Below are 19469 nucleotides of genomic sequence, written 5' to 3'. Positions count from 1 at the left end.
TGACACTGTGGTTAAAACAGCAGTGGGCACCTGAAGCCCCATCGACATCTGCACTCCAGGGGTAGGAACAATGGGAAGCCTTAATAAAAGGACATACCTTAGCCATGCTCTCAATATAACTTATGAAGCGCATCTGCTTTGCAAATAGAACCATGTTAAGTGTAAACCGCCTCTGACACACTTAGCAGAGGTGTTTACAGCTAACACAGCCCATCAAGGTCACTCATATTCCCTCTCTACCACTGTTTTCTCTGTTTGCCTGTCCTCTCACACTCTGCATACGTGGCTGAAATACTGTCCCCACTGAAATCAGTGACAGAGCTGCCAGGATTTCAGGATTTACAATACCGGGATTACACCCCATGTTAGTATTGGAGCCTTCTGAGAACCTGAGCACCTGTTCCACACTGTCTCAGCTGCTGGTGCTGCTAGAAGGGATTCTGGATGTTTTTCCTTAGGTCACTGCACTTTGGGATGGCGTCTTCCATGGAGCCCTGTTAGGTTTCAGGGCTGGCGAAACTGGTTGCACAAGTCAGTTAGTTGGTCCCTTCTACATAGCAGAAAGAACGGTATTAGAACAGAGCTACAGCCTAACAATTGCTTTATAGCCCTGCTGGCAAGCAAAGCTAAAACACTGTGCACCCATGTAGTTAGGAACCGCGTGTTCACCACGATGGGTGCAGATAGATATAAGTTACACATGGAGACAAATATGTACCAATCTGACCAGGTGGGTGGGAATGTTTTGTTCATACATGCCTTAAGTTTCCAGCTGTGGTACCAAAAGATACCCCATTAAGGGACACAGTTGTAACAAGTAACGCTACGCAGTTAGAGATGGTTTAGTCTTGGGGTAGACGGATTTTTCACCTTGTGAAATACTGTCATGGATCTTACAACATGGTAGCCATCTGTAGTGTAGACAGATTCCTGGGTGCAGCATGAACTGTGCTAATGTAACTTGTGTTTCAGTGGCAACAGTTCAGTGTAGCATTATCCTATTGACTAGTTGGCTTGTACTGTCTTGTGGATTCTAAGCCAGGTAATCAGATACTGCAGTATGGCTGTCAATATGCAAACCTGGATAAATGTTTTATTGTTTATTAATTGTATTACCACAGCACCTAAGAGCCCCAATCATGGATCAGGACCCCAGTATGTTAGGCGCTGTGCAAACACAGAACAAACAGATGACCTTTGGCTCAGAGAGCTTTTGTCATGATAAACTTGAGGTGATACCTAGACATCCATGCTGCGATGTCAGAGAGATTTTGCTTTGGACAGAAGGACACAGGTCTGGAGTAGTGAGATAAATCTCTGAGTTATCAGCACAGAGATGGAAGTGGAATTTGTTTGTGGATGAGATTACCCAAAGAAGAGAAAGGGACCCATCACAGAAGGACGGTGATGAGGAGGATCCTTAGATGAAAACACTGAAGGAGCAATTATAGAGATAGGAGGAGAAACAGGTGAGTACAGAGTCATGTAAGCCAGGGGGATGACAAAATTTCATAAAGAAGAGCATGGTTGACCCATGTCAGAGGTGGCTGACAGGTCAAGGAGGGTGGGGATGGGAGTACTGGTTCTGAGCTTTAGGTAGGGAGAGGTCTTCAGAGATTTTGGTAAAAGCAGTTTTCTTGGAGCGCAAGGGGGGGAAGCTGGATTGGAAAAGATCTAGGATGGAATTGGAGGAGAGACCCTTGAGACAGTGGTTGTAAACGGCATGCCAGTGAGCATAGAAATGAAGGAAAAGGGAAATAGGGCAATAGCTGAAGAGGCTAATGAGGTCAAGCAAGATGGGAGAGACTAAAGCCAGCTTGTATTGTGAGGGGAAGAAGCCAGGGGAATGGGAGCTCACCCCCAACATCAGCGCTTGTGACCATCTCTGGGAGGAATACTGCAACCAAGCCGACTTGCCTCTGCCTGCCTTAATGTTGTGGTTTGAAAAAGAAATAGTTGTGGCTGCTCTAAACTGGTTCAATTGAACTCAGTTTTAGAATGGGTTGTGTAGAGAAGATCTCAGTGTTGACTCCGTCTCCCAGTCAGTCTTATTCTGTGGAGAAGAAATATCTCATGTAAAAATGTTAAACACTCATGGATAAATACATGGGTTTTGGAAGAGAGATTAAAAACTCGTGCTTCAGAGTGTAAGACAACTATGAGGGATTAAGAAAAGGAGTACTTGTGGCACCTTAGAGACTAACCAATTTATCTGAGCATGAGCTTTCGTGAGCTACAGCTCACTTCATCGGATGCATGCCGTGGAAACTGCAGCAGACTTTATATATACACAGAGAATATGAAAAAATACCTCCTCCCACCCCACTGTCCAGCTGGTAATAGCTTATCTAAAGTGATCATCAGGTGGCCATTTCCAGAGGGTGAGAGAACCTGGATTTGTGCTGGAAATGGCCCACCTGATGATCACTTTAGATAAGCTATTACCAGCTGGACAGTGGGGTGGGAGGAGGTATTTTTTCATATTCTCTGTGTATATATAAAGTCTGCTGCAGTTTCCACGGCATGCATCCGATGAAGTGAGCTGTAGCTCACGAAAGCTTATGCTCAGATAAATTGGTTAGTCTCTAAGGTGCCACAAGTACTCCTTTTCTTTTTGCGAATACAGACTAACACGGCTGTTACTCTGATACGAGGGATTAGTAGATTTTGTGCAACTTCCTCTGAAGTAGCTGGTGCTGGCCACTGTCAGACATAGAATACTGGACTAGAGGGACTGCAGGTCTGATCCAGTTTTCCAGTGTTTTGGAATGAGTCATGACCCCTGAACAAGGAACTCTATTAGAATAACAAATACAGTGTTATTGCTAACGCTGCTCTGTTACTCTCTCCGCTTCACTGCAGGGCTTCTGTCTAGAGCCATCCCCAATACCCTGCTATGGTTTTAGAGACCAGCCTTGTCTACACTACGGGCCCTGCAGATGTGCTGCTGTAGCATAGATGTTTCTCGCAGCCACAGAAAGGGTTTCCTGTTACTGTGGTTAATCCATCTCTCCGAGCGGCAGTAGCTAGGTCAGTGGAAGAAGTCTTCCATCTGTCTTCTTGCATCCACACTGGGGGTTAAATCAGCTTAACTTTGGTACTCGAGGGTGTGAATTTTTCATACCCGCTAGCAACATAGCTAGGTCGATCTCAGGTTTAAGGGTAGTCTTGGTCACAGTACAGCCCTCCTCACAGGACCTGTTTGGTGGGTCTAATCAGTCTTTGTTTAGCATAGGCTGCTAGCCTAATCTGAAGAAGCTGTTAAATTGTTTCCTCTTCAAGTGAAGAGGGTGGGATGGGGGAGGGTAACAGTGGCACATCTGTTCTGAGCTGCACAAATTTTGGGCAAGCCTAGATTCGTAATCAGACCACCACCTCTGTTATCCAGATGCACTCATATGTGTGCCATGGTGATGGCTGAGATACCTGGGGTGCTTCTGTGGACAGTCCCTACACATGCCCTCAGGGTGTGTCGACACTGCAGCTAGGAGCCTGCCTCGCCGCCTGGGTAGAAACTCGCCCTAGCTCCGCTCGAGTGAGCGTGCGAAACATAGTGTGGCCGCCCAGGCAGCAGCTTGGACTAGCCACCCAGTCTAGGGCCTGGGGGTCAGGTGGTTTTGTACTTGGGTGGCTAGCTTGTGCCCCTTGCTGGTGCTGCAACAGCCACACTGCTATTTTTAGCACATTTGCTTGTGCAGATCGTGTGTGTGTGTGTGTGTGTGTGTGCTTTGACCTGGGCTGGGGGGCTTGCTTTGAGGCCCAGTTTGCAGACGTTCAGAATACAGTGCAGTGCATATCGTCTTTGGTCAAGCCCTTGTTTGCCACTGATTCTTTGCTGGAAAAAGTTTTTCTTATGGTGCATTCGGGTGATACAGAAAAGAAAGCTGCTGTAGAAAGTCCGGGTACATCTATGCGGGGATAAAAGCACTGTGGCAGGGCTGCAGGTGGCCTGAGTCAGCTGACTGAGGCTCACAGGGCTCAGGCTGTGGGTTTAAAAATTGTTGTGTAGATGTTTGGACTGGGGCTGGAGCCTGAGCTCTGGGACCCTGCCCCCACTCAGGGTCCCAGAGCTTGGGCCCCAGCCTGAACATGTACAAAGTGATTTTTCATCCCCTGACCCTGAGGCCCGAGAACCTGAGTCCGCTGTGGGTTTTATCCCCGTGGAGACATACCCTATGCATACAGAAACAGCAGTGTATGTATCTAAATATATATGTCTGTGTATGCATAATAGATATAAACAATATATGCATCTGTATAATTTTAAAAATTGTTTTTCAGTGAAATGCACACATTTGAGTATGCCTAGCTTATGCACATAAATCCTGTGTATATGTGTGAGAGAGAGAGCTCACATGCACGCTCCGGTCAGACACTGGATCATGTCCTGACCGTGTGCGCTCGCAAGTGCATCTTTGCACCCACGTGTTGGGGAGATGTGTGCCCAAACTGGGTAGGGAGGCACAAACATCTTTGCACAATTGCACATACCTAACTTTGGAAAATCTCAACTGCTAGATAACAGGCGTTCTGGGGTTCTGTCTGCAAAGGTGTATGGTTACAAAATACACACTCAGCTTACCCAAAACCTTCTCAGTTTTAGCATTTGTCAGGGTTTGTTCGCTGCATAGCAGCGAAGGAATGTAGGAATGTGAGCAGCATTCAGCATATTCATCTCATCATGAGGCATCTCTTCTCTGCCCCTGCTTGAGCCTGCTTACCTTTAATGATAATTACATATCTAGACTTGTTTGCTTGGATCTCAGCCTGCCCTTGCTGTGCAGATGTCTGTGACGGAGGGCTGGGAAGGAAAGCTGAAGCCTGCAATGCTGAGGCTGTTGGGGTGGAACTCCTCTTTCTCCGTCCTTGCCTTGGAAAGCAACCAACTAAAGCCCCACCTTCAGACACACCCAGGTTCCCAGGCTTTATCTGCCCCTGGGAGTACAAGATGTGCAGCTCTCTCCAAAAAACCTTTAGGTGCTATTCCCGGAACTACCCTTCTGGGAAAGGAGGGAGGGAGAATATCATTGTACCACCTCCCACTCAACCAATCTCCACAAATGCCCTCCTCCCAGAACTCAATACCTCAGCTGAGTTGCATGTTTGTGGGAGTTCCACCTTCTTGGTAGAGACTGAATTCTCATCTCTTGCCAGGAACCCTCACCGTTGTACCAATGTCAGTATGATCATGGCCAGGGCTATCTGCCACGTTGCGTCTGATGGGGACTGTATATATCCTAGTATTGGTGTGCTCCTTTAGTGGCTTTGATTAACATCCACGTCATACATAACAATATTGCTATTCCTAAAAATTTAAGGTGATTTTAAATAGCCTTGTCTCTTTCATAATAAAAAAGCCAGATTTTGTTGTTGTTGTTGGCTTGTTAAGAATTTGAACACAGCAATAAAATCAGCTTTTAGGTTGTTCCTACTGTACATTCCCAGGAGAGGAATGTAGTGTTTTATGCCATCAGGCTGCTTGGTTTCCACGACTTAAGTTTTGCATGAAGTGAAAGGGCCTGGGAAGTTAGGGAAACTGGTATCACAAGGTCTGTAATATGATTGATGAGGATGTTATGTATTAACTGTGTGTACACAGAGCTGTATGCTAGAGGTTGTGCCAATATAAATTAGCGAGTTAGCTACACCTCCTACTCTTAGCACTGTAAACATTTTAAGAAGAAGCTGGTACAGTTGAATATCCTGGGCAGGCAGCTGTTTATGATGCTTCATTTAAGTTGGTATCATGGTTTCCATTTAAGGACTCTGTTTTCCAGGGTTTATGATCCTGATGTAAAAGTATGCTTTATTGTTATGTTTAGTACAGTAATAGCTAGGGACCAACAAGAATGGGGCCCGATTGTGCTAGGTACTGTACAAACACATAGTAGACCATCCCTGCCCCCAAGAGCTTATATTCTGATAGACAAGACTGACAAGGTGGGGGAAAGGATGGAACATTCAGCTTTCTACTGACATTGATCCTGTGATTGAACTGATGAAGGTAAAGGTTTTGTTTGGTGTGCTTTAATTAGACACACTGAGAAGAACTCCCAGCTTTCACCATTGACGGCACATAGACCATGAAATCTAGGTGTTAAAAATCATCCATCCCTGTGTAGAGATGGCCTATTAATAAAGGTTGAACAAAACTGTACTGAAAACCTTGGGGATACTTTAAAGTAGCCACATGAGAGAGTGGTTTGTTTGCTGCTCTGGGACATGGGAGACCTGTGTTAAATCCCGGCTTTGATCCAGACTTCCTGTGGGACCTTGGGCAAAGTCACTTAGCCTCCATCCCTCATCTGTAAAATGGGGTAATAGCTCAGTTCTATCTTTCATGGGTGAAAGATCCTTGGAAGATTGTGACGCAGTGCTATGATACTGCAGTGGGAGGAGCCATATAAATAGCAGGGATAGGTCCCCTGCAGTTTTTTCCGCTTGGGGTTGGTGGGGCATTCTGTACTGAAGTGTGGGAAAATGTTTCCTTTGGACACACGATCACTAGTCAGTTTAACAGAAAATAATTTCATTCCTCATTTGCTTATGTGAAATTACTGTTTGTGTTTGATAGCGAAATGTTAATTTCAGCATTCCTCCAAAAGGAGTTCTTATGGCAGAGACCCGGCATTCAAAGTGATATGATCAGTGCTATGTATTGTGTACCGCTAGCTAACCAGCTCAATTTCCAACTCTTCTTTCAATACGCTATGCAGTAGATGTGCTGTACACCTGTGGCAGAGGGCAATGGCTGGCTTCATGGACTCAGGACCTGTGAACTGGCCGTTGCTGAATAAAATGATGAGTGTGATGATGGCTGCATATATTGCTAAGGATTCTGTTCTAGCTACACTTGACATCATGGTGTTACTGCTCTCAGATAAAGAGAAGATGTTCCTTGATACGCTGGATGAGACCTAGCTATCGCAAAAAGAAAATGTACTTATTTTAGCAGTCGTCATTGATCCCTCAGCCAGTTCTTGCAGTATATTAAGGCCCTGTGCTGCCTGGCCTTAAGCGATAGAGTCTCCATTACACCAGTAGCCTTGAGCAAATGTTATAAGAGAGCCTGGCTGGGAGCGTGCAGCCTGATGCTGTTCAAACTTAGAGGTAGATACAATCACTGCCTTCAAGGAGCCAATGATCAAATTCAGCAAAGACCAGTAAAGTTCAGGGGAGCGAGATGCACGGGTTGAGGGTACGGTGGCAGTGTAGTTCTTTTAGTAGTACTCCAAAGCCTGAGAGCACTCACCATTAGGAGATATTTCTGGTATTCAGTCTAAAGGTTCCTTTTCTCATTTCACCCTGTTTCTAAATAGAAATCATAGAATATCAGGGTTGGATATTCCTGATATTCTAAATAGAAATCATAGAATATCAGGGTTGGTTGACCTCAGGAGGTCATCTAGTCCAACCCTCTGCTCAAAGCAGGAACAATCCCCAATTTTTGCCCCAAATCCCTAAATGGCCCCCCTCAAGGATTGAACTCACAACCCTAGGTTTAGCAGGCCAATGCTCAAACCACTGAGCTATCCCTCCCCTCCTCCATCTCTTTCCCCCTTTCCCCCCACACCTCCCATCACCAACAGCCTACTGCTAGTTCTGATGTTACTTGGATCCTCCTCCTCTTCCATAATCCACTCTGTGATGTTTTCCTGCTTTTTACTCAGAGAGGGGCCTGAATGTGAAAACCCTAGAAGCTGGGGGAAAGTTTAGAGCCAGATTGTCACCCCCTGAAGTGTGTAGCTTGGGCACATCTCTGGTTTTATTTTCTGTAATCACCACGGGGTACATTGGTGACATCCTGCTCTGTTTATTTTTTCCCTTTCTTCTAGAGATCCGGTTTCTTCTTCTCTCCTTCCTTTTCCATGTGGGAGAAGAGTGGGTGGATTCAGATAGGGAATTACATGGTGAAATGAGTAGGAAGCCTGTTTGCCACATTCAGAGCATGAGAGGGTTAAATGCACTGTGTAGTGTGATATATTTTTTAATTGTTTTGGGAAACCCAGTGCACGACTGATGTAAATTTTCCGTCTTTTTGACTGTTTGGAAACTCTGTATCCTACCAGTCAGATGTTGCAGGCCGGATCTTCAGCTCCTGTAGATCGACACTGTTCCACTGAAGTCAAGGAGGCGAGGCCAACTTACACCAGTTTTTCAATGTAGTTGTGTTGATTTACACCAGCTGAGGATCTGGCCCTGGTGTGGTCTCAGTTATCCGTGCCTCTGGCTGCTCAGCAATGACCATGACAGTGCAGCTATTTCCATGTCAGCCTTTCCATAGAGTAGTGGACTCTCAACCAGGGGCTCGGCATTAAGGGATAGGAAGCAGGGCAGTTGCCCAGGGCCCCACGTCACAAGGGGCACTGTGAGCAGGTTTCAGGGGGACTGCCTAGCATGAATGGTGTTAGACTTGCTAGGGCCCAGGGCAGAAAGCTGAAGCCCCACCGCACAGGACTGCAGCCTGCATAGGCGTGGGAAGTAGGGGATCGGGGGGTGCTGCAGCACCCCCAGGTTTTGCACCTGGCATCCCAACCGCCAGACCTGCACCCCTGCTCCCAGGGTCCTGGCCACCAGCCCCGCTCCTGCTCAGGGGCTCTGCCGCCGGCCCAGGGTCCCAATTGGCCACCGGCCCTGGGGGATCCTGCCTGGCCGCCGGCCTTGTGCCCAGGGCCTCCACTGCTGGCCCTGGCGTCTCACTTGGCTCCCAGGGCTCCAGGGGCTCTGCTCCTGGGCCCAGGGTCCTGGCCACCAGCCCTTCATGCGAGGTCCTGACTCCTGGCCCCACGCCTGGGATTCTGCACCCATCCAGCCTCTGCCTCTTTATCCTTGTCCGCATCCTCTCTTCCTGGAGCCACGGCCCGGCTCATGCTCTAGGGGACGGTGAGGGGCGCAGACAGGGGTAAGGGGGGTGCAGCTCAGCACCCCCCCTCCAAAAACTGTTCCAGTGCCACTGGCAGCCTGGAACCCTGAGCCCCACCACCTGGAGCTGAAGCCAAAGCTTGAGCAACTTAGCTTCGCAGTGACGCAGAGCCCCAGGCAATTGCTCTGCTTCCTACCCCTTAACGCCGGCCCTGGCTGTAATATGGAGAAAAACAGTTCTTGTGGTACAGGTGGGCTGTGGAGTTTTTATAGCATGTTGTGGGCTGGCCTCAGGAAAAAAAAAGAAAGGTTGAGAACCCCTGCCGTAGCAGGCCTGACTTTGCAATCTTCAGGCAGCTGAGAAATGCATTGACTTAAACAGGAATTTTGTGCAGATAGGTGTGTCGAGCCCATAGTGTCTGCTGTTTCTCAGTGTATACCCTCCCATTAATTTCATTAAGGGTGATTGCTCAGTTTATGCAGATCATTTGTGTAGGGCCCTACCAAATTCACGGCCATGAAAAACATGTCACGGGCTGTGAAATCTGGTCTTTTGTGTGCTTTTACCCTGTACTATACAGATTTCACAGCGGAGACCAGCGTTTCTCAAATTGGGCGTCCTGACCCAAAAGGGAATTGCAGGGGAGTCCTAAGATTTTAGGGGGGGTCGCAGCATTGCCATTCTTACTTCTGCGCTGCCTTCTGAGCTGGGCGGCCGGAGAGTGGCGGCTGCTGACTGAGGGCCCAGCTCTGCAGGCAGCAGCGCAGAAGGAAGGGTGGCAATACCACACCAGGCCGTCCTTCCTTCTGCGCTGTTGCTGGCGGCGGCTCTGCCTTCAGAGCTGGGCTCCCGGCCAGCAGCCGCCGCTCTCCGGCCACCCAGCTCAGAAAGCAGCACCAGTGCCTGCAGCAGGACAGAAGTGAGGGTAGCAGTATTGGAACCCCCTCCCTACAATAACCTTGTGAGCCCGCCTCCCCCAACGCCTTTTTGAGTCAGGATCTCTATAATTGCAACTCCTTGACGTTTCAGATTTAAATAGCTGAAATAATGGAAATGTACAATTTTTAAAATCCTATGACTGTGAAATTGACCAAAATGGACTGTGAATTTGGTAGGGCTCTACATCTGAGTCCCCCTTTGACCCAAGGTGTTTAAGACTCGGTGGTGGTGAGTGGGATTTTTATTAGTTTGGGGAAGAGTCAGCCAACTAATGGAAATAAGATTCCACTTTATGAAAGAGCCATGGGATTTACCTGTCCAGTTCAGATGATCAATCCATCTAGTCTGGCATCTTTCAACTGGCAGTGCCAACCCCTGACTCTTCCATGGAAGACAGCCCTCTTCCCCCAGTAATTCACCTAGCCAGTTCTGTAATGCTGTGCACAGTGCAGGGAAGAGAATTGTTCCTCCTGGAGCCCTGTCTTGCCCATGGATGCACAAATGTCTTTGTGCTGAGACAGAGTTCAGGATCTATCAAACCTGGGTACTGCCTGCACTCCTATATGGGTCAGAAGCCTGGACCCTCTTACAGGCTGACTTGGAGTGGCTAGACACTTTCCATATGTGCTATCAGCGCCCATTCCTGAGCATTAAATGGTTTGTCTTTGTGCAAAATGTCACAATTTCACAGAGATCTGGCCTTCCTTTAGTGGCTCATTATATTCAGAAGCAGCGGTGCATGCTTTTCAGCCACATCACCAGAATGAACAAAGGCACCCCAACGTGCCATGCTCTCAGACTCTGCATCGATGTGCAAGGTGGTGCATGCCCTCACCCTACCTGGCACCGCCCGCAGGACTGCCCCAGAGATTTGTGGGTTCGCGGGATTGAGCCAAATCTGGGACCTTCACTATGCGATGCCTAGTGTGATGCCTGTGACAAAGTGGGAATATTTTTGAGTCCTTTTTGTGCTTCAGTTTCCCCAAAATGCTGTATTGTTACCTGATGGGCAGAAAAGGACTGTTTGCTCTTGGGGCAGGCTAAGACACAGGTGTGAATGGAATCTAACTGTCTGGGCCTTGAGCCCCATGAAAAGACAATGGCAAATCCATTTGCCTGGATAGTCTCACATAGCAACCAATGACCCAGAGGAATATGGACATCCCCACCTCTCCTTATGGGAGGATGGACAGTATTTCCCCAGCTTGAGAACGAAGGACAGCAAAGGTGTGAGGTGGGGATAAAAATTGGTTTCCTGGAGGAGTCAGGGCTCTCACCTGGATTCTGACCAAGGAGGTCAGACAGACAGAACTTGAACCAAGGGTAGGCTCTTTGTTAACCAGAATGGGCTATGCTTTATCCTTCTTTTCTCTAGACTACCCTAAGGACTTCCTATGCTGTGTTCCAGTTAACGAATTAACACTACTGTTTTGACAGCGCTGTGTGACAGTCACTACAAATGCATGGCAAGGTGCATTAATCCCTGAAGAGTATACAAGTCTCTATCAGGAGTCTCTCTCAGATGGACTCGCTGACCAGAGCTCACACTGTGAAGCAGGAGTGCTGCAGGCTCAGAGGACCAGTCTAAGGGGGCAGTGAAGCCACCTGGCTTACCCTGGAGGAAGAGTGAGACCCCTAAGAGGTCTGGCATGCTGAAGGGGTTCCTACTTAGAGACCGTTCCAAAGCTGGGGCCATAGCACCAATCATATGGATCCGTGACAGTGCCCTCATCTGTGTACACTCTGGCTGGGCAACGGTCCTTAGTGGACTGTGTGTTTGATGAAGGACCCGCTGACACAATCAGCATATGCCCTGAGACGTGAGATTTGATTTGCTTAAGCTCAGGGCTTCATTAGTGCTATCATTGTTCCATGAGGGGGAACAAGCAGCAGGAGCTCTGCCTTGGATCACGGCCATGGTAACAGTAAAAATACTTGGCACATTATGTGGTGTTTTTGAAAGTGCCTTACAAAGGTGTGTAAATGTTATCCCTGTTTTACAGATGGGGAAACTGAGGCACAGAGCACCTAAGAAGGCACAGAGTAAAACTCGGATATTCGGATTGTGTAAGCAAGTAGTTTTTAAACGATGTGAAGCTTGGGGGTAGGCGAGACCAATCAGATTCCTGAAAGGGGTACAGTAATCTGGAAAAGTTGAGTCACTGAACTCGAACAGCCACAGTTCCATGCCCCAGCTGGTCTTTCATGCCTGAGTGGGGAAAAAACACCGTTTGCGAAACAGTACCCCATATTGCCTTCATATGCATGTCCAGAGCTTGTAAGACCTATTAGTTGCACCATGGGAGGCTGTGTCTTCTAGTAGATAGAGCGCTGGACTGTACCCATGAGATCTGGGTTCTGTGATTGGCTCTGCCACTGATTTGCTAGATGACCTTGGGCAAGTCACTTCATCTCGTTGTGCCTCATTTTTCTCATAGTAAAAAGATAATGATACTGACCTACTCTGTAAAGTGCTTTGTGATCTACAGATGAAAACTGCTGTGTAGGGGTAAGATGGTGTTAAGGTATTCTTTGAATCAGAGAGATTTTTGATTCCCCTCTCCTCTGTGTTTAGTCTTACATTATAATCTCCATGCCTACTTGTCAGGACCCTGATTCTGACTGGGGTCTCTGCACACTAGCATAATAGAAGTAATAAGAATAATATAGTATCGTATGTTGGATTGTGTATTCTTCAGGGCCAGGGATTGTCTCGCTTTGTACATATAGTGTCCAGCCCCAAATAAATAATTTAATCGTAATTTTGGTTGTCTGTGCATGAGTCTCTTGTTTACTTTTGCAATAATTCATGCACCCAAGTAACCCTTCAGAACAACCGCCCCTTTATGCAACGCCTCAGTTGAAGGAGGAGCTTGCCAAGAAAGAAACAATTTGAGGCCGTTTGCCAGGAGAAATGTTGTTTCTCTCTGGATTGTGATTTAACAATTGGGGTAGATGAGGTACAAAACCCATTGAATTGGCGGCAGGAGGTGGGGGGCGGTGAAAGAATCAGAAGCTTTATTTTTTTCACTCTAGATATTTTAGTGCTGACAAGATGGCACCTGATCTGATCCTTTAATAGGAGTACTCTTGTGTCAGGCGTTATAACTGCCACTTCAGAGTGCTGTACCAAAGCCAAATATGTACCATTTGTTACTGACCTAGACTAGGCTGCTGCTGTTACAGAGAGTAGCCCAGTTATGCTCAGCCAGAGGCGCTCATCTGAACTTTCAGACAGCTGCTGTGATGACTCTGCAGTTTGGCAGCAGTTTGCGTAGGTCTTTTTTATTTAGCTTGTGATCTTTCTTGTGCTGGATGAGCTCAGGTCTCTCTCTCTGTCTCTCCATTGGGGAAAAGGAGAAATGCTGGACAGAAGGCTGTTCCTCCATGCTGATTGTTTTGTCAGGGGGTTGATGTTACTGTTGCAGGTGGGCAGAGGGGAGGGAGGTTAAATTTGCTATAATATGCAGTCACGTTCACAAGTAGGAACCGTGCTCTTACCGGCTGCATGGCTGGAAGCTGTTTCAGCTGCGGAGGGGTGGTGTTGGAAGGACAAATGCAAATATTTAATTCACTGCTATGTTTCTTCTAAGCCTCACAGATCCTTAATTTGTTCCCCCTTAGTATGGGTGCTCGGCCTAGTCTTGTGAGTGTGGCTCTAGGTGATGGGGACAACTTTAAATTAGAAGGGCGTATGCCCAAGAGTGGGTGAGTTCTGACTCCTCTTCTAACTGAGAAACATGGTGGGTGAGGTCATATCTTTTATTGGACCAACTTCTGTTAGGGAGAGACAAAAGTTTCGAGCTTACACAGAGCTCTGTGTAGCTCAAAAGTGTCTCTCCCCCCCCCCCCCAAGAGAGGTTGGTCCAATAAAAGAGATGACCTCACCCACCATGTTTCTCTAATATCCTCGGACCAGCACAGACATGCAATAAAAACCTATGGCAGAGAATTGGTTTTCTTCCTTTGGGCTTGTCCTCCCTGCCACAAACCCTGACTGGCTGACAGCCCTGGTTTATGCGGAGTGCTAAATCATGATTAAGTCCATTATAGTTAACACATGTTCTAAACTGATGGCATTCCCCTATATAGACAAGCCTCTTGTTAACATGGTTGGTTATTCAGGTTAGACTGTTTGGGATAGTTCTCTATTGGGACTTCTCGATGACTTGAAGGAGGGGTTCAGCCTAATTCCTCCATTGCTTCCTGGTGACATTGTGGGTGGTTAGCATTTTAAAGACTGCTGCTACAGCACTCTATGGCACTATCTGGCACTTCCACTATCTAGGCAGTGAAATGACCCTCACCACCATAGTGTCTGAGCACCTCAGAATCACTTCTGGCTCTTATACCCATGGCACCGCTGGGAGGCAGGGAATTGTATCCCCCTTTTTACAGATGGAAAACTGAGGCCCAGTGCAGATGGAGTGAGCTGCGTGAGGTTGCGCAAGAAGCCTGTGGCTGAGTTGGGAATTGGACCCAGGTCTTCTGAATCCAAGTTCAGTTCCCTGCCCACTAGACCATCTTTCCTACCCTGCTGTCCTAATGTAGCCACTTGAGCCAGCTTTTTGTGGAAGATGTCATGGGATGCTTAGAGCACAGGACAGGCGTTGAGACTCCTGGGATCTGCTCTCATTTCTGTCATCGATCTGCCGTGTGACCCTGAATCAGTCACTCAGGGAAAATTTTTCACACCTGGATGCTTTGAGGTAGCCCCGTAATCCCACACAAGTAAAATGAGGCACCCACTTGAAAGAAGGGCTGATTGTTTTCAGCATTGTTGAGTATTCTCCACAGCTGTTGAAGTCAATGAGAGACGGAGCTGTTCTCGCCCGTGGAAGCTGGAGAGAAAGCAAAGCTGCAAGAGCTATTGGGAGCTGATAGAAGGAGCCCATCCCAATGATTCCCAACCTTTTAGGGTTACTGGACCAATTTTTCATATTAAAACTTTGGCCGTATCAGCCAGTGCCCACCACCTTCTGTTCATCTGGGCCATGCCCCAACTCATACAATACTTTGGGCTGCCCCAAACCCTACTGTCATGGCTAAGAGTTTGGAGCAGCTCCGCTTCCATGGAGGGTCAGAGTACATATTGCTGAATATGCGGGGGGGGGGGAGCAGCTGCCCTTGTTGGCCCACCACAGAGGCTCATTGTTATGGGCCAGATTGTGCTAATATGGCACAGGCCTGCATAGGGGGAGCTCCCAAAGCCATTGCGTCTCTGGGAGGCCCAAAGCCTACTGAAATACCCAGGAAGCAAAGCTACTGTACCACCCTATGGGAGACTGCACGGTGCATTCCCTTCCACAGCTGGTCAACTCCCTGCTGGCTGGTGGGGAAATGGCGCTCGTTGTCTCCCTTTCCTGCCCCTTTTGGAGAGGTTAGCAGAGATGCCAGCCCCACAGGGAAAGTCAAGGGCTGCAATTGTAGCTATGTGATTGGGGTATGAAGTGGGGGGTGCGCTCACACAGGCGTGGCAGGAATGTATCCCTGAGCGAAAGCTGCTTTCGCCTCTCAGGACAGTGTCAATCTAATGTAAGTGCTCTTTAGTCTTTTTTAATAAAAATCCAAGTGTTCTACATTTAGTTTCCTTCCTGCCCCATCAGCAGGAGAGCCCTGTGCCAGTCTGCATGCAGAGGGCTTTAAAGGGATGCTCCTGATTTAGACTGATGACTTATTTCACTGGTAAAACTGCTCCATGTGCTCACATTCTTTGCTGGTGAAGTGGTGTCAGTTTCAGTGATTCAGTCAGATTCATATGTGAAGCACATTCTTTCCCATTCTTCCACAGGGAGTTCCCTTCTGGATATGGAAGGGATGTTCACATTTTTGGGACATAGCATAAATTCTTTCAGCAAATCATAAAATAAGGCTGTGTAAGAGAAACTGGGCTTGAAGGGATCGGGAGTCCCATTACTCTTTCCTTGCTTACTGGTCAGACATGTTAGTACAACAGTCTTCAGTCGCCGATTTCTTTTTTGTTCCTGCACTTGAGAACATGCCGGCTCCTAGATACTTCATCCCTAGTATATACTACAGCACAGCTATTTGTTTTGCTCTCTGGTTGCTTGAATTTGCCTCTTGTATCCCTTCTACTCTAGAACAGTCCAGTAATGGGTAGGTATAATTTGACTCCTCTCCTCACCACCGAAGTCTGAAGAAAAACAAGATTGTCATAACTAACCTTAAAAGAAAAAAAGATGACTTATTTGTGGAGTAGAATTCAACGCGGCTTTGGAAAGCGTTATTAAATAAGATTACTCACTAGACATAAAGGCATGACAACAAGCAGCATTACTGAATCAGACTCTAACAACCTTGCAACACTGAAAGTGTAATGCAATAAACCTTAACTGCCTTCTTAACAGCATCACCTGAAATACTTGTTGGCATAGGCTCCTATTCAGACTGCTTACAGGAAGGGGCATGATTGTATCTGTTTAATCTCAGAGACTGTCATTCACTTAGTGGCATGAATTTCAGTAGGCAGCATTACCCAGGCCAAAACCAGAGGTATTCCAGGTGAATTTTGACTGCCTTTGTTGTTGTTTTTTTATCACTCTTTAGTTTAATTTTTAATAGTAAATGAAGGGCCTGAACCTAGGAGCCTGTTGATAGGATTCTCTTTCCTTTGTGATTGTGTTCAGCTTTTTCAAAGTTAACAGGGATGATAGTTAAGACAAAAATGTGAAGGTTAGAAGCACTTTCCATTATTTTGCTTGTTCATGTCCTGTATCAGCATCATTCCAGGGCAGGTTAGATAAGACCTTGCTAGAAATGATGTAGGGAGTAGCTCAACAAAATGCCATTGGTCAAACTAGATGACACACCTGGCCTTTTCTGACCCCACTGTCTGTGATTTGCCAAGATCTAATTCTCAGTAACCCATGCAGTTATTTATGACTTGTACTGCTGGCTTGTGGTCTCCAGACTTGTTTTGTAAATGTGCGGGACCAACTGTTATGGCATCAGAGTCTGCATGTTAAAAGTTGTGCCGGTTGATGGTATGTGTTCTCTCAAGAGCTGGTTGCTTGCCAGCACCATCCCTGCAGGAAAGGAACTGGAAAACCAACCCCTCTGCAGCTTAAGGCATCCAGGTGTTTCTTAACCAGCATGTAAGAGGTACTTTCATAAGAGGAGGGTGTCCTTTGCTCTACCTCCTCCATCTGGAGCATGGTACCTCTGAGGCATACCATTTCACCAGGCAGAGGATGTGGAAATGCCAAACCTGTTCAGTTCTTTGATCCTGGGCTATTAACAGAACAGCATACTGCCTCGGCACTGGCCAAATCGCTTTGAATCTGGCTTATAATACGGTGTGCATGTGTGCAGATTTAAAGCACCATTTCCTTGTCTGGCATCTCTGGGCTGCTGCCTGCAGAAGCTGAGAATTAATTAAAGGTTGCTGCTGCAACCTCTGTTACTGGTTTTTAAAGGTGCATTGGTTTTTGAATGCCCCTATCAGGCTCCTGAGACAACGTGGGCCCTTTGTGTCACCAGCCACTCCACAGCTCTTATCTGATGCGGAAAGCTGTATGATAACAGCTACTTCGTCACACTCCGGTGACCGTTCATTCTGATGTGTGATGACTTTCCGGAGGTGCATGCATGCACGTGGGTCGGAGAGAGAGACTGATGGTTCTGAGCAGGGATTTTCTGACCCAATGCCTGTGTCTCTGGCTGGGTTGTTGACCTGTCTTGACGCTGTTTTCATCGAGGTGGAGGCTTTCTTGTTGTGCATTGAGTTGCTTCTGGTGAGGATCGGAAAGGTTGCTTAAATCTTTTTACTCAAAGGAACAATAACACAGTAAATCAAAAACGAAGGTTGAAAGAGCCCATGTGGGTATCTGATTTTGCCTGGCAAAGGAGAGAGAGTTATCCAAGTCAACTGGCGGCTTGAATGTTACCTGAAAGGTTGTCCAGGAACTGAGTGCTTCTCTGGATATAATGTGAGCAACAGGTTTTTCTTTTTGTCATCTTTTATTCTATTAAGCTTTACTGGGTTGCAAATCCATGTTATATAAATACCAAGTACAAAACTCTAGCCATTGTTTAGGTGGCTCTTCGATGTAGCTCACCCATAGATGTAAATTTGTGCATGCCTGTTTTGAGAGACTGTGGTTCAGGGGATAGGCCTCTAGACTGGGACTTGGGGCAGCTGGGCTCTGTTCCCAGCTCTGCCACTGATTGGCTGTGTGACTTGAAGCAGATCATTTCGCTGGTGTTTCCCTTCCATACCTTTTTCTGGGGTAGGGACTGTCCCGTGCTATGTATGTAGAGCACCTAGCACTAGGGGACACTGATCTTGGTTGTATTTCATAGGTGCTATTGTAATATAAATAATTTTGATTTGTAATCTATACATACAGTGATTATCTGTTGTAGTTTGCTTAAGTGAAACCATCAATTTAATCCACCCGGAAAAGAGAGAGACATCGTAATTCAACACACTGCCCCTACCAGGGGTTACTTTTTGCTCTCTCTGGGCTTGTAGATAAGTTGAATGGTTAGTCATATTTTGATTGAACCTTCAATGCTTCTCTAAGTTACAAGGATGTCCACATTAATAATGATGGATTTGTAGCAAGGAAAGAAATTGGAGGGTGATTTGGCTTCTGTGGTGTTCATTCATTTTAGAATTGGGAGGGGTCATACTCTGCAATACATGTAGAGCCCTGCTTAGATTCCAATTCCTAGGAAACTGACATCAGGATAATTAGTGTGAGCGGACTTATTTGTACAGTGATAACTGCGGAGAAAGTACTAAAGCAGGAAAAACAAACACATTAGTCATTTGAACCTTCAGTTCCCAGCATTTATCCTGATATTTCACTATTTATAACTGGCTCCTGCTTGTGTGTATTTTCAGAGTCCAAATTGTGTGCTGCAATAAAATTTGCCTAAAGTGTATTTTATTATTCTCTCCACTCAATGCAGCCATATTTTATATAATATATATGTGTACACCGCCCTCCCCCAATTGTTACATAAACTAAAACTTACTCTACCTTCACTCAATTGAGAGCACTAGGATTGTGGCCCCAAAGAGAATCTAAGCAACTTAAAAAAAAATATCCCCCAACTCTTATTTAATTTGACGACACAAAGATCGTTATGACATGATTGGCTGCAAAAATACTTCAAAATGCAAACCTTTGAAAGTGGGGTGGGGGGCTTTGCCTAGAGGGCACTGAAAGGAGGGACTTGCCTTATGGTTAAGGCTTTGGCATAGGACTCAGGATACCTGGGTTCAGTTCCCAGCTCTACTGCAATCAAGTTGTGTGACCTTGAGCAATTCTCTGAGGGCCAGTTTCTCAGTGCTCAGCAGATATATCCTGCTCACAGGTGGCCAGTTACAAATACCTCTTGCAGTGTGTTTGTGCAGGAGAATATTTAATCATTATTAATAAGATATCAAAGGAGGAGGGCTTCTGGGCTGCAAAAGACTGTGCAATGAAGCTCGTGCAGAGGACAAAGGGGCGCACGGTGCAGGTGAGTTATGGAGATGGGAGCGGGAGGTATTTGGAAACTGGGAGAGCCACAGAGTGTATGGAGGAAGGGATTAGACATGAAACGGAGAAGGGCATGATGTGGGGAAGTGTTTTATCCATATTTACATCTAATCCAATAATCATTTCCCCTGTCCATTCCCCACCCCCGCCCCGGT

General features: G+C 46.7%; 1 long non-coding RNA gene across 1 annotated transcript in view; it reads left to right on the top strand.

Moving 5' to 3' along the window:
• LOC140906358 (uncharacterized) overlaps window positions 1–19469 on the top strand; it is a 176523-nt gene that overhangs the window by 143365 nt on the left and 13689 nt on the right. The gene's annotated exons all lie outside the window — the stretch shown is intronic.

Source organism: Lepidochelys kempii, chromosome 2 (assembly GCF_965140265.1).
Source record: "Lepidochelys kempii isolate rLepKem1 chromosome 2, rLepKem1.hap2, whole genome shotgun sequence".
NCBI lineage: Eukaryota > Metazoa > Chordata > Testudines > Cheloniidae > Lepidochelys > Lepidochelys kempii.
Note: the sequence above shows the minus strand (reverse complement) of the source record. Positions and strands in the feature narration are given on the sequence as shown.